Here is a 16,533-nt window from a genome sequence, read left to right on the forward strand (position 1 = left end):
CGTCTTATGACCTTGCCGGTGTTTTCTTCCGTTCTTATCACATTTTATCTAACCGGTACGTAGCTCTAGGATCGAATCAATCACAGTATATCTTACTCTTTGATAGCGTTTAATCATCGATTAGTTTTATATATATAAAACGTTAAGACGTTCCGTCCTATATTTTTCGTGATTAAATACCTTTTCAAATTTGAAGTATTGTCCTTAAGTTGTAAATGTATGAAATTCTATTATAATTTAGATGCGTAAAGAGACATTGGTTTTTACAAATCGATTGCCATATTTTTTATGTAAATATATATCGATAATACACTATATAGCCTATTCCAACCACATCAGGAGTACACCCAAATAAACAACTTTGACACCGATATCATTGGTCACCGATATCATTGGTCGAGATCTTGAATAATCTATGATATTCACTATGGATTCGCGAAAAATGGCGTCTTCAATGTCCGCGAAGTTGTAACCAGAATTTAGAAAGTTAAACTAATTTGGTTATAAATAGTTAAGTGGAATAGTGTATTGTAAATAAAGTAAATAAATGAATCAGGAATTGTTTATAGTGTATAATAAATACAATTTGTATTTTATACATTAGAAAATCGCACTTCACTCCTACTCCGATTGGAATAGGGTATATAGCTGTTTTGGGTCAATTGGATTGTCACGGGATTTGAACTTGGTACCTTGAATGTAAGTAATGCCCGACGAGGCATTCATTGAAATAAAAATGTTTTGAACCCAGGAATATTTTATAACTTATAACAATTTTGTTACAAGTAAACTGATTTGGAACTGACAAAGAAACTTTAAACGGAATTTAAACTCGGAACCTTGAGACCAGTCTCCTGTATCCTTACAAATTGGATACTAGATCAAAGGGGACAGTTGATAATCAAAATGCAATATATCAAATTGTACTATATTCACAAGTATATACAATATATTCACATCATTTAACAAATACAACGATACTATCGATCGACAAACCGTTACTCCTTTTTAGTACCTAATTAAATTACTCATATATAATAATTATTATTACAGAGGTGATATTTGAAAAAAAAAAAATCTTAAAAATAAAATTTTGTAAATGGCAATAAATCTTATTCAGCGATTAATTGAATAATGATAGAATCTAAGTTAATATGCACGATATCTGTTGAACGGCGGGTTATCTACGCTATCAGCGACGGCCCGGCGTGTTGACTTGAACTTTATCATTGTAACATTGCGATAAATTAATTTCGTGATATACGACTAGACCTATTTATATTTATTGAAACTTACTAGTAAATAGATAGTAATAATTTTTCTGTACTAAATACGACATTTATGATACCTAATTGTATAAATTTAATTCATATTGTATTAAAAACTAAATAAAACTTAAATTAAAAATCAAACAACCCCATCCCAAAATAAAACAAAATAAAAGTCTGAATAGGTAAAAAGTAAAAAATCATAAAATCGTCAGGGGACCGCTCAATACCAAACCACATACCTACTTACATATTACCTACTCGGATTACCTACGTATATATGTACTTAATGTTAATTTTTGGTAGGTGGTTAGGTCCATAATTATTTTTTTTTATTAAGTATTTATTTTATTACAATACGTCAATAAAAAGCGGTCCCCGAGTTCACCGATTTCGAAATTGGTTCATCCGTTCGAGAGCTATGATCTCTAGTAGACAAACAATCATACACGGCAAACTTATAACACCCCTCGTTTTGCATCGGTTAAAAATGTACAGCAATTGTAGCGTTTACGTTTCCAATTATTTTTTTACTTTTAATTAGTTAAGCGGTTTGCAATTTTATTCCTTTAAAATGTATTTTTATCAACCTTCCTATGAGTGACAGAAGCAGTTCGCTTTTCAAAATTCTATATTATATATATTCTATCACCACATATCTATCAAACAAACAATACATTCCTTGATTGTTTTCCCGTTTGGTGATGTGCCAGTAAAGGCAAAAGAAATGGTCAGGTAATTGTACATTTTCGTGTCTATAGATGGTGATGACCACATTTCATCACGTGAAATAGCGTTTATGTCTCCAATTATCAAATAATATCGAGTATGTTGCGTTAATATATAATAGCGGTGTAAAGGTTTTCGTTTTTGTAATTTACTTCTATACTCATGCTAGTGAATAATGGCAATGCTTTTAGCACTGGTAAGCGATTAAAAAGTAATTATCAGTGAATAGGAACTTTAATAACAGTCGCTCGTCAAAATATTTAGCACAGAAAAAAAGTGGGTTGACATAGTAATCGCTTGCTAAAACACTACACGAAAACGTGAAAGTGACTTTGTGACGTACATTATAAATAACAAATAAACAACATATTCATACTGAAAGTAAACATGTTTAAGTATAAATGTCACCCATCTCACTTAGCTCAATCAATCCTCATAGATAATTTATCTTAAAATTATCGTTATATATTAGTAAAGTGACACAATTTTATGAACTTTAACTTGTGAATTAAATCTAAATACTCAGACCCTATGATTGGCAATTGGATAACAAAGTAAGTTGCACATAATGCCTTATTGAATGCAAATACACGTAGGCGGCAATATAAAGCACTTCTTGCTAAGCAATTAAAAAAAAATTAAAATTTCAACACTTCCGATTAGATATCTTCTAACCCAAATTATTTTACAATAAGACGTATACGGCAATCATCTTTTTATCTTATGACGAAAATACGTAATACAAACTTTAACTCAATGCCAATTATAATCACTTTTTTAATATCACATCTATAAAAGATAACGTTACTTTAAAATAGAAAAACGACGCAATATTATTTTTTTTAAATATTTATTAAAATTCAAGTCCTATTATTTAAAATGCGAATGTGTATATTTATTTGTTACGCTTTCACGTTATAACTACTGAACCAATCACGAAATTTTACATCAGGGGTACAGAAAGGGACATAGGATACCTAAGACTGGAAACGCGGACAAATTCACGGGAGCATACTAGTTATTTTTAAATTAATCACGCAATTTATTTTGGACCTAAGCTGCAGGCTCCAGACTGTTGTGTGAATTAACGACTCGATTTTCCCATGAAGTCAGCGTGAAAAGCCTGTTTCTCCACGTTCACAATAAATCACAGATTTAGTTCCGTTTTGTTCAACCGTTAATGAGCACGGCCGCTTCAATATTAGCTTCTGTAACAGCCGTGGCGCAGTGCACTTGGGAAACTACGATTATCCGTTTGTCACAAAAAAATGCGCTCACACTAAATCCAAATCCTTTTAACGGGCACGGATTCCGAATATGAACGGTGAACAAGACGCAAAAATGCGTGAAACTTGTGACTAGACGCGATACAGCGCTAACGCAAATGTGGCGCCAGCTTTATATTTTAAAACTATTCCATGTACCTAAAAATAAAAGTAAGCTATGAAAAATATTTATAATATGAACGGAAAAGAAATACTGACTGCTGTGATCCACAGAACCGATTATGGTTAAATTTTAAGCGCATATAATTTGAACCAAAAATACGAAGAACATAGGCTAATTTGATTGGTATTTCTATTGTAACTTACAATCGAGACTGTAATACTTCATTATCATATTAACAAATATTTAATTAAACTTAAGTACACCCCAAGATAGTAACATAAAGAACACTACTTTAACTTCTTTAACTAATTAACTTATTAGGAAGAAATATCGAAATTCGTTTATTTAGTGTCCACTCTCGGATTTAACTGAGGGGGCTAGTTATAGGTAAACAAACGTAGCCTATGTACTTCTGCTTCAAGCTTCTATATCAAATCGGTTCAATGGTTTAGCCGTGACAGCGTAACAGAGAGATAAACGGAGTTACTTTTGCATTGATAATATTAGTAAGTCCGTAAATTGAAGTAATAATACTTTTTATCTGTTGATACTTCTCATACTCATACTATTTTGTATCTTTTGTCATATTAGTAGCAGCTATATAATATTATTTAAAAGCCTCATGCTGTATTATCAATGGTTCTTCTATTACTTGTATTATAAAATATCGATTATCATTATTGTACTAGTTTAAAAATGGTTTAGCGGTGTATGTAATTTTAATCGTATAATATTATTCATGATTATGCACGTTGTAATTGTTCCACTTGTGTTGTGATGACTTCATGGGTATTGTATCAGAATTTAGATTTAATATTCTCATGTTCCACTTTAAAAAGTAAAATCCATCATAAGTTACAAACAAATCACTGAATAGAACTATGGAAGTAAAAAAGTACTTATTAATTAGTATTACAACTAAGTCCAACGACAAAGACATATTTGTTGAGGTAACCAAATTTAAAAAAATAAAAAGAAGTAAAAAGTGAAGTAGCAGCCTGTTAATGAACCAATGTAGGCATGAAGCCTCTTCTCCTTATGAGGAGTTCGGAGCACATTCCACCTCGCTACTCCAATGCGAGTTGGATACACATGTGGCAGATTTACACCCGATAAATACAGGTTTACTCACGAAGTTTTCCTTCACCACCGCGCACAATGAGCACTAATTAGGTACATGAAAATTCAGTGGTGCGTATCATTTCTAACAATACAATCACTGAAGTACTTTACTATTTTCCCAAACAATTCAAAAACTGACAAAGTCGCTTTGCCACATTAACCATAAATTTGATGACGTAATAAAATACATTGCCGCAAACCGGCATTATAAACAAAGTGACGTTAAACATTGTTTATTTGGCACTCGAGTTTAACTCTTTGGCCTCAGTTATCAGCCATAACTTGAATGGAAATTAAGTATTTTTTTATTTACGCAATAATATTGTTGGATTTTTGTCGCAATGAACAAGCAGAATTGTAACTACGACGAAAATAACAAACATATTTATAGTAATTCTTCGAGAGATAAGAAAATGTTTACAACCATATAATGGATAACGTCCTTCTAATCAATTTCAGTCAAGGTCACCAATTCTTAACGGAGACTAAACCTCTGAGTTGGACATTTCTTTAGTACGGAAATGTGTTAATAAACTGATGCTTTTTTTATTCGCCACTCTTATAATTATTCTGTTGGTAATGGATGGGAATGGATGGCAATCGGAAGTGATCGGTGTCACATGAGGATCAATGGCTTTACGTGCTTTCCGAGGCATTTAAAGTAATACTAACCTCCTAACCTTGAAATGATACTGAGAAATGATTGACAGATAAATCCAATTTTTTAGTCTCATTCAGAATTTGAACCCACAATCTGATGATCAACAAATAACAAGCTAGTCACTAGACCATTAAACGATTGCCCTGCGATGTTAAAGATTTACTACATCAATAATAATGTCATATTAATTTCATCACTTATAATTAAATTTGCTAAAAACGACTTAATCAACCTTGACTTATTATAAGTTAAATCATTTGTTGTGTATATGTATGTTACATGATAAATAATCATAAGAACACGTCATAACAATGAGTTTATGTTGTAATAAAAGTATTTTGATATTACGTGTATATATAAAATAGCCTGTAAATTTAATTGCTGAGGCAGTGACCTCTTGTTTTTGTAAGACGACGGTTTTGAGCTTAGACTTCGTTTTTGGGATTATTCGAACATCACGCAATGAAAGTACATTTGTATTTGCAATTCTGCAACCGGCCTCCACTAGTTCTTTATAGGAATTATAAATTAAAATATACGCAGTGTGATCTAATTGGGCTTATGAAAAGCAATAAATAAGTTCTGGATATACTTACAAGAGATTAGTTTAAAGTAAAGCTGAAATAAAAATAACAATAACTTCCTACACGTCTATCACTCGTCATAAAACACAAATGTGAATTTATCCACTATGTCATTAAACCAGGTTCATTCGCTTTGCCGTTCCATTAAAAAATACAGAATTAAATAACTCGTGTTACAAAACAGGAAATACATAATTGTACCGTTTAGTTTATACATTTTATTTGCATTAATTTGGACTTATTGACGAGTGAACATGAAGTGGAGGGTTCTTAAAAATATTACGAACTAAGGTATTTATGGTTATTTTCTGTTAATAATTAATTATTAACAATAAATCGAATTATTTGATAGAATATTATATTGATAAAATTACGCATGGAAGACTTGATAAATTATCATATATAATTTTAAATGTTATCCAGTAAAATAACGATATAAAAAACTTGTGAGACCCTCCGGTTACCCTTTATTAATTTTATTTGATTTGTTATGGCTATCAAAGCCATTGAGTTCTTACGGTTTTTAATGAACATTTGCATAATCATATTACTTTTTTTATAAAATATTTCGGCGGACGGGCAAAGGCCAGCTGATATAAAGGTAAGGGGCGCCTACCGCCCATAGACATAGGCGGTATAAAAAATATGCACAATTACATTACATCGCCAATACGCCACCAACCCTGTAAACTAAAATGTTATGTCTCTTGTGTCTGTAGTTACACTCACCCTTCAACCGCAACACAATAAGACTAAGTATTGCTTTTTGGCGGTAGAATATCTGATGAGTGGGTGGTACATAATACCACCCACAGACTGCCCTGTCACCATCTTAACTACTACTATTTAAAGTACATTATAATGATCATCATATGTCCGTATTTATTTCCCATAACGCACACTTCCAATCTGCGGCTTTCATATAATATGAACAAGGGCGAATGACAAGTTATCACGTTACTGTGTGATTATTGTTAAGATATTAGAGATCATTTTGAGTTTACAAATAGCAATATCTTGTTGAACTGTTGCCATTTCAAATTGAAGAAGGAATTGAAATTATCCAAGCCGCGAACCCCGAAATGCAATCAAGCGGTACCGCAACGAAGTGGAAAATTTATATTTAAAAATAGCTAGACGACGTCGTTACTATCATTTTACATAAAAGTTTGGGAAATTGTGAAGCGAGAAAGTTGTATTTGGTTGTATTTAAAATTTTCGACATCTTGGATGTGATTTTTGATGGATATTCCGGCGCATGCTCGGCGCCAGCGAGTCCCACATGTCCCACCACTGCACGAAGGGTAACGCGTAAACGCGTTTTACCAGCGAGAAAAGAAAAGGCTTGAAGCTCTTATCAGGAGGAGGTTCAGGTGCTTGACCGGCTTGCAAACCACATCTAGGACTCAATTGACGTACTTTAACCACTAATAAATATAAAAGATGCCTTGAATGACTCCCAATGCAACGTTTTTCCATATTATGTCCTTAACTATTATTATAAGCAATTAAAGCTGTGCTTGGTATCCCTTCATAAAGATATATTATTAAAATGGAAAATACTGGTCTAGAAAAATAAAGATAGTGGTAATATTATATTTGTCGTTAATAAAATAAATTAAAAAGTAAATAATTAATAAGTTAATAATAATTCAGATTACCTAATAATTATATGGGTTAGTAATAGTACTTTACATTTTCACTTATTAGTTTAATGAGATTGTAGGTAACACTTAAAACACTTCACTTTTGAAACCATGTGTTAAATTTGAATAAAGTAATTTAAAAAAAGTCTTCAATAAAGTTCGCTTTCTGATTTGAAGCAGTAATATTCGGTTAATTTAATTGTTCTATCAGCTGGGCCATTTAGACTTCAAACTTTAAACAATATACAAGCATAATGTTGTTATAAAAACTATTTTATAGAAACCAAAATTGGCACGGATATATTGGCCAAGTTTCATCGTGACTGCTAAACTTGTGCATTGTTTTAAATATTTCCGAAATAATGCAATTTCGAAATATGTTTACTTTAAACTTATTTTATATGGTGTTTTATTACTTTACTAACGCAGTTAATGAAAATTATAACATTATTTGTTTTTTTTAAACCCTTTAAGTTAGTCGTGTAATGAAATCTTGGAACTCAATTTACACCCACTTCCGCGTGCCAAATTATTCCAATTTTGAATTTTGCATATTTATTGAGAAGTGTTTGTAAAACATCACATCCATACTTATATTTTAAATTAAACTCGGTGGTAGGTCTTCGTGTAAGCCTGTCTGATTGGGTACCATCTACTCTTTATAAGTTGTCAGATTTAAAACCACAGTTTTCCACTGAGCTATCTTAGTTTAAATACATTGGTTTAAATAAATGTATGTGGAGTGATGTGAGTTGCCAATGCTCACTTAATAATTTATAGGAAACCAATAACAAGTAGCTAATAAATTACCAAGCTTGGATCAATATTAGTATCGAGTTTCGTTTTAATAATAATACAACAAAAATTACGAACACATTCTATGTTTAATAATTAAATATGGCTGATTTAATAACGTTTGCTACGAAGCAAACAATGTATATAGCTGATACTGTACAAATAACAAATCAATAGCGATGCACTGATTGTATTGCATGTAATTGCCATCCTTTACTCGGACTTTAATTGCATACATGTGATTTTTTAACGGAAAACCATACTGATGTAAATAACTAGTAAATCATAGTAGTAGTGAGACCAAGTTTTAGATAAACAAGAAACCTGCACAAAATAATGTATTATCTAGTGTTATATTGGCAAGTCGAACGCATTGATTTCTTATTACTTATAAGACTTTATATTTATATAATTAAATTATATATTTATAACGACAATTTTTTTTTTTTTTATATTTATATTAGTTACACATTTTTGTTAAACATTTGTACAAAGTTAATAACGTTATACAAATAACTTTAATTCAATCGTTCATTTGTTTGAAACGAAAGTAATTAATTCGTTTCGCGGCATAATATAATGCTGCTGTTAAAATAATTTAAACACGCCATCGAAACTTAATAGTATATGATTGACAAAATTCAATTAAGTTAATTCATTAAAAACGTAAAATCTTTACATTTATAATAAATAAATCATATTACCCTGCTTGAAATAAATAGCTTTTAAGACATTAAAACATGCTTCGAAACCCAAGACAATTTCGAAATCTACACGACAAATAAAACTAAACTACAAATAACATTTAACTACCACAAAGACAATAAACAACAAGGTATCTCACTACTCACAATGTTTTAATTCAAAAAACGTTTCAGAATCACTGTCGTATAACATAATTGAACCAATAAAATCAGGATCATGCACACTCCCCTACATTCAAACGGAGACTGTCGGCGGAAACTGTTTGACATATGATGTTGTTAATAATAAATACTAAATGAACGTTCGGCGATGCAAACGTCATGAATCTATTATTCGTTAATGGCTATGCAACAGCGCTGAAGTGGAAACACCGATCAAGTCATTCATTCATCATTGATTACCTTCATTTTGTTGAAAATCACCTTTAAAATATTTAATTACACAGACGTTAGAAGCAACAAAACAAGCGTTCCAAGTTTTGTTTTTTTTTTATTTGTTTGGTATATTTTTAAGATGGTAAGGTATTTTTTTGTTCAAGTCAAATTTTTTAAATTATTTTGGAATATATTTTTTGCTTGATAATTTTTCTAATCCCATAAGATAGTGTGTACAGTATAAAAATACAAATTAGCTTGTTGTTCTAAGGTAGGCTAAAGGGGGTTGTATTGAGGTAGGTCAGGGAGAACTGGAAAAGAGCGCGTTACGTAACTATACTACGAGTGTACGAGGCTACTTATATAAAATTAGCCGTTTTCATTTTAAACGAACAAAAAAATACAAAAATAAACTACTAATTTGAATTAGTTATATAATTACTTGGTGGTAGGCCTTTGTGCAAACTTTTTGGGTAGGTATCATACACCGTGCATTACATTTTAGTTCCCAAGGTTGGTGGCTCATGGACGATGTGAGGAATGCTTGCGTGCAATGCCTATGTGATATAGCGCCTATTTACCATCAGGTTGCTAATATGCCGTCGGCCTTCATATTTCATATTAAAAAAAAAACATTTAGCGCAAATATAAATAGTTTCAAGTGATTAGTGTCATATTTCCTTTGAAATAATCCTACGCACAAACATGTACTTTGTAATTAACACTAAAGCACTAATCCTTCGGAGTAAGGAATCAATTGATGTAAGTTTAGCCGGGACGTGACATTACTGTATTCTCGAGGATCTGTTACAATGTATCATTGACACAACAATTTCACATAATCTATTGTAAATCGACCGACTTTATTCTATGGCTATCCATTTTGTTTACTTAAGTTGTATATTCGAACATTATTATATAATAGATTATTTATTTAATTAATCTTACTTAATGTCTATAAATTGACAGTCTTTGTATGTTTTTCTTATTTGTTACTGGTATTTGTTAATAGTTCCGAATAATAATATTCATATTTGTACGAGACTTGCACAGCTAGCTTAAAATCATTTTAAAACATAAAAGATAAAACTCAGACTTACAGACTTAACCGTTTACAATTCATCCCGTATTCGGTAGTGAAGGAAAATGTCATGAGAAAACCTACGTCTGTTGGATGATTCAGCCACATTTTTATCCACAAACTGCCTTGGAATGAGGGTGGTGGAAAAAGCTTCACCTAAGGGGATTAAGGCTTTGCCCAGCAGTGGAACAATTTACTGGCTGTTATTTTTATTTATGTAACCAAAGAACACAAAAGTCAGTGCTAAGTCACTTCTTTTCTAAAATTAAGAGAGACACATATTTCAACTATGTTCTAAAATAAGGTTCAAGCCACACGGAGCATACAATATATTGCGCAATCAAGTTTTCGAATCTATTTTATGGAGCCTATAAGAACATTTTGATTTAACGCAATATGAAACATAAATACACAAATGGCACAATATGAAAACTGAACAATTAGATTTACCAAATATTTTATTGATAATGTTTAACACAAAAAATATAGGAACCTAGTTAGACCTTCGTTACATCCTATAGTGTATGTGATATGAGTGAGTGATTATATGTATTGATATCCATACACTCAAAATAATAAATTGGTATATTAAACATTACATTCATATGTAACGTAATATTTTCTTACTGATATAGGAAATCTTTCTTTACAGAAATAGCTCGTTGTCTAGATGTTCCGCTTCTAATCCCTGAAATAACAATCAGTCTGCTCGATAATAGAATAATTAATAGTGTGTTACTCGTAACTACGCCGAAGAAATAACAAAGCACCATCGTAATTAAATTATTAACGTAGTTGCACTGTTTAGTGTGAGGTATGAAGTTGATCGAAATTTAAAGGTTACGTATGAGATTCATTTAGTAATGCACTTATAATTAACTTCTCCAATATTAAAAAATGATACGACTGACATCCTACTGAGGCGTTAGGCAGCTGACGGTCTGTTTTTGAAATAACTACGCACTAAAAAAACGATATTTGCGGTACAAAATCATCTGGAGTAAAATTGGAAGCAATGATGATGAGTGATGATGTGATTGTGGTGGCTACTGAAAATTATATTAAAAAAATAAAACGATCAATAACATTTTTGACGGTAAAATTTAAATTTCAATACATAAGTATATTATGTCTCCCTTCTTAATAGTTAAGGGGTGATCTCAAATTTAATTATTAGTAATTAAAATAATACAACCGATTTGCATAAGTTTAGTACTGTTACAACTATGTGGCCGAATTAAAACTATGTAAATTATTCTTTTGTTCTTATATTTTATCTTTTATTTTCGAACGAAACAATTTAAAACTATATATAAATAAATATAAATGCCTAAATGTATTTTTAATCAACAGTCCTTCACTAATAGTGATGATGTATTCCAATTTCGGTCACAATACAACAACCATCAACGTAGACTATGCAACTGAATGAGAGAGGGAATAAATTTCCCTAAATCCCATAGTAGGCAATTCGACACGGCCGAAAATCAGAACCAACAGCTTAAAGCGCTTTTAGCAGTGGAAACTTTCTAAAACTGGATTGAAATTGGACAGAAATTGCCTTCAATAACTCCAATAACTCTTAGGCCTGACCGTCCTAACTTAACTAGATTTGAATCCTGACTATCGAGGTCTGTAACCTCAACACATTTCTCAGAAACCCTTCAACAAATGATATATTTAAACTGAACTAATTAATTAAAATATAATAAATCAAAGTCAGGTGTATAAGATAATTGGCAAATGTTTTGGCAGTTATTTACTGTAATCGCTGCGGGCAATATCGTAGGATAAGACATGTTTTGGCGTACGTCATTACGTGCCCACGCTTCTAATAAGTACTACGCCAGTTGATGGATTTGACGGTGAGAATTAAGACGTATCATAATCCTTGTCATAACAATGCACAACCTTCCCACAAATAGGTTGTGTTGAAATTAATTATTAAATAAACCAATCACAAAATTAATCTTTCATAACTCTGCAAACTAAAACTTAAGTACGGTAAAAATATATTTTTAAAGCTAAAGATTTTATCCGATTAAACGTGCGAGTCTTAAAGGATCCCGATTTTTTTTGCGTTAGATAGACATTTATCGAGTAAGGTGATGGGCTATATAGCTTCATAACGCGACTAATAGGACACGAGTAGTAAAGCAATCGCCAATCTCGATGAACTGCATAATTCAAAACGCAAGTCAGAACGCGATGTAATATAAATAGCTCACTGCACAAACTCATGCTGTAACCTATCATGGTATTATTATTAAATTTTAAGGTTTCACTTAAGTTATTTACCGACAAATTCACGAAATTATTTAGGAATTAGTAGTACTAGATCGTCTATCATCGTCAATCGATGATATTGTTATTCTATTAAGAAGTAGCAGCTATATTAAATACTACCGTAACAGTCCTGTGAATGTCCCACTGCTGGGCTAAAGGCCTCCGCACCTCTTTTTGAGGAGAAGGTTTGGAGCTTATTCCACCACGCTGCTCCATTGCGGGTTGGTGGAAATTAAATACTAATAACGTTAAATGCGGAAATATATTTACTTATTATGTATGATTACTTAGTATAAACAGTCATAATATGATAGTGAAATATTACGGTTATTATGAAGCAGTGATATCATATCAATGTGATATAATATGTAATAAAATTGTCTTTTCGTCTGTCATACTCGAACCAGAGTATGAATTGAAGAATATGTATTAACGTAAACGAAAGATCACGAGATGGCCTAGTGGTTAGAACGCGTGAATCTTAACCGATGATCGTGGGTCCAAACCTATGCAAGCACCACTGAAGTTCCATGTGCTTAATTTGTGTTTATAATTCATCTCGTGCTTGAGGGTGAAGGAAAACATCGTGAGGAAACCTGCATATGTCTAATTTCATTGAAATTATGCCACATGTGTATTCTACCAACCCGCATTGGAGCAGCGTGGTGGAATAAGCTCCAAACCTTCTCCTCAAAAGGGAGAGGAGGCCTAGCCCAGCAGTGGAACATTAACAGGCTGTTACTGTAAGTAAAGAAAATTATACTTCATTAGAACACTATGTTAGTATAGTTACTATAGCAAACCATTGGCAAAACAATACTTGTTCTCCAGTATGATCAATGAATACAAATTGCTTTTGGCTGAATCGTTCACATAAAATAAATTCAGTAAGCTGACTGTCTATTATGGTATTCATTCAGAAGCTTAAAGGGGAATAGTAAATTGGAAACTGACACTAATTGTGCTTAAAGCCATTGATACTAATGGGGAACTATCTTCATATTATTAACGTCAATTCGCATGTTATTCAGAGTTATTTCCCATTCTTATATCACTTATGCCTCTATGTATTTTATCTCAATTTCCGAAATATATTTGATTGTAAATATATTATGTCTGTTATGAATGTCAAAAAGATTTTTTTAAGTATGCTTATCTTACTAACATTTTAGTGAGAAAGTCTCTCATTACAATATTATAGCATAATGTTTGGCTTATGACTGAATTACTCAAAACTGTTAAACGAAATCGAATAAAACCTCTTACGTTGATAAACTATAATACTATAATAACTATAAACGAACATGCTCACTTTGCATCTGTCAGATTTGTCACGTCTGCCTATTTTCTCCCAACTACACGAATATCTTGGATAAAGTTACATTACTAGCTGATTCTATCAGGGTGAATATTAAATAGTTTCAATATTATAGAAAAAAAACATGAAATAATATTTATATTAAATTAAATATATGAAAGTAATGATTACCTACTACTAGGAAAAATAATGCAAATATAATAAAGGCATCACAGATTCCGACGCATATATCTCTTTAAAGAAAAATGACAACGATATACTTTGAATCTGGTTGGCAACGACTTTGATACTATATCCGTCTTCGATAATATATTTCTCGTAAAGGTTAAAGAACATATAACACGAAACTTAAAAAGCAAATCATTCTATGAAATTAATATGTTATAAATATAACAGTATCAGTATCGGTAAATCTATATATTAAAGATGACCATATCAAGGTGAGAGGTCGAATGAGATGGTAAACTTGAAGATCCAATTAATATTTATTAACGTTCTGAGCTAAATACTACCTGCATATGATATTATACCTTAATTACTAGAATTAAAGTGCAAATTACATGTTACCCTTGAAATATTTATGCTCAGATTAGTTAATAGTAGAAGTGGCATGTACGACGAGCGTGCCACAATATGCACTGCTGTGAGAAAATACAGGATTATACGCAGGAAATTTCGGTCATAGTGGTTGGAAATGTTGAAATTTATGTTGGTATTTTGGGAGTGAAAATAGCTAAACATTATTTGAACAATATATATATATATATATATATATATATATATATATATATACTCTTATGACATAATGCTGCTTTAAAAGTGTTCTTCACAGAACGTGATTTTTTTCTTAATATAAGGGTTTTCTTTTAATTTGAAGCCTGAGACATATCTCTCCAAAGTTGTAAAATTTGACAATCAAGTATGTATACTTATTATTATGTATGTATACTTATTTGTATATAAGCGAAACACCCACACACACACACACGAAACATCACGAAATCTCCTAAACTATCCCCCCGATTGTCTCGAAACGTGTCACAGTTACTCGAGCGACGTAGACGCTCACTAAGAACGGGTTTTACGCAAATCTTACCCAAAATACATATTTTCTTACTATTTACCCATGCGAAACCAGAACGGGACGATTATCTCTTGAAGGTATAAATTCAATAATCAAGGGTAACGTAGTAACGTTCTATATTGCATTAATATTTTGACTTGCGGCTTTGTCAATTTTACAATAATTTTGACGGACACATATTTACATTTAAAATACAATATAATTCATTTATTTAAAGTTGTTTTAATTTAAGAAACATATATTTGTGTTCTACGAATATTTTATGAGAAAAAGCGTTAAAGAACTCGTATAGTTCTATACTATTAACAATATAGTGTTCGTTAGTGTACACGCAATGATACTAAATATAAATTATTTATTTTTTCAATTGAAGTAATAACTTAGAGTAGTTAAATTAAAATAGATACTCATGTAAATTTATGTGTAACATAGAAATGAATGTGAAATAAATAAAGTTATTTGAATACGTTTATTTGTTTATAATATCACTAGATGTAGGCACACCCCGCCCACAGACATTGGCAAAAAATATTAAACAACCCTAATATCACCAATGCGCCAACAATTCTGTTAACTAAGATGTTATTTGCGTTGAGCCTGGCTGGTCTGCTCAGTGACCGGTGGCTTGTAAGCTTTACATATTAAAATAGCATTTATTAAATTAAATTAACAGCCTGTAAATGTCCCACTGCTGGGCTAAGGCCTCTTCTCCGTTTTGAGGAGAAGGTTTGGAGCTTATTCCACCACACTGCTCCATTGCGGGTTGTCGGAATACACGTGGCAGAATTTCAGTGAAATTAGACACATGCGGGTTTCCTCGTGATTTTTTCCTTCACCGTCAAGTACGAGATGAATTATAAACACTAATCAAGCACATGAAAATTCAGTGGTGCTTGCCCGGGTTTAAACCCACGATCATCGGATAAGATTCACGCGTTATCCAATTACATATTAAATATTATTATAAAAAAAACGAACATAACGGTAATGGAAAGTCAGATATAAAATGCCTTAATATCTTATAAATTACTACTAAATAAATTATTATTCTAAGGTAAATCAATGTATAAATATATCTCTAGTACAATTTGACACTTATAACTATTAAAAATAAATATCGTATACTTATTTGTGTATGTTTATTTTTAATACGTTCAGTAAATTATTTAACATTTCATTGAAGCATTCGAATAAATTCGTTCAAGTTAAATAAAGATGGTGAATCAGAAACAGTAAGCGAGTAAATCTATTAAGTATTCCGAGTAAGCCGAGTAAGTAAGTGGAGTGAGTGGAAGTACATGGCTTCTTTCGGCTCTGGAAGGCGCCAGCGGTGACTGCGCCAGTAATTGAATAAAACATAGCCTTCCCCTCTCCGCCCCTTACACCCCTGAACACCCTACTTCTGTCAGATAATTATTTAAACTCAATCTGTTTACCTCAAACAAGCAATAGTTCTTATTTTATAATTGTTTTAACCCCGACCATGATAGT

The 16,533-nt window shown here is 31.7% G+C and overlaps 1 protein-coding gene across 6 annotated transcripts in view; it reads right to left on the minus strand.

Annotated features, from left to right (window-relative positions):
* The window catches only part of LOC126780215 (hepatic leukemia factor), a 199,484-nt gene that overhangs the window by 88,277 nt on the left and 94,674 nt on the right, over positions 1-16,533 (minus strand). The window lies entirely within an intron of this gene.

Source organism: Nymphalis io, chromosome Z (assembly GCF_905147045.1).
Source record: "Nymphalis io chromosome Z, ilAglIoxx1.1, whole genome shotgun sequence".
In the NCBI taxonomy this organism is placed as follows: Eukaryota; Metazoa; Arthropoda; class Insecta; order Lepidoptera; family Nymphalidae; genus Nymphalis; species Nymphalis io.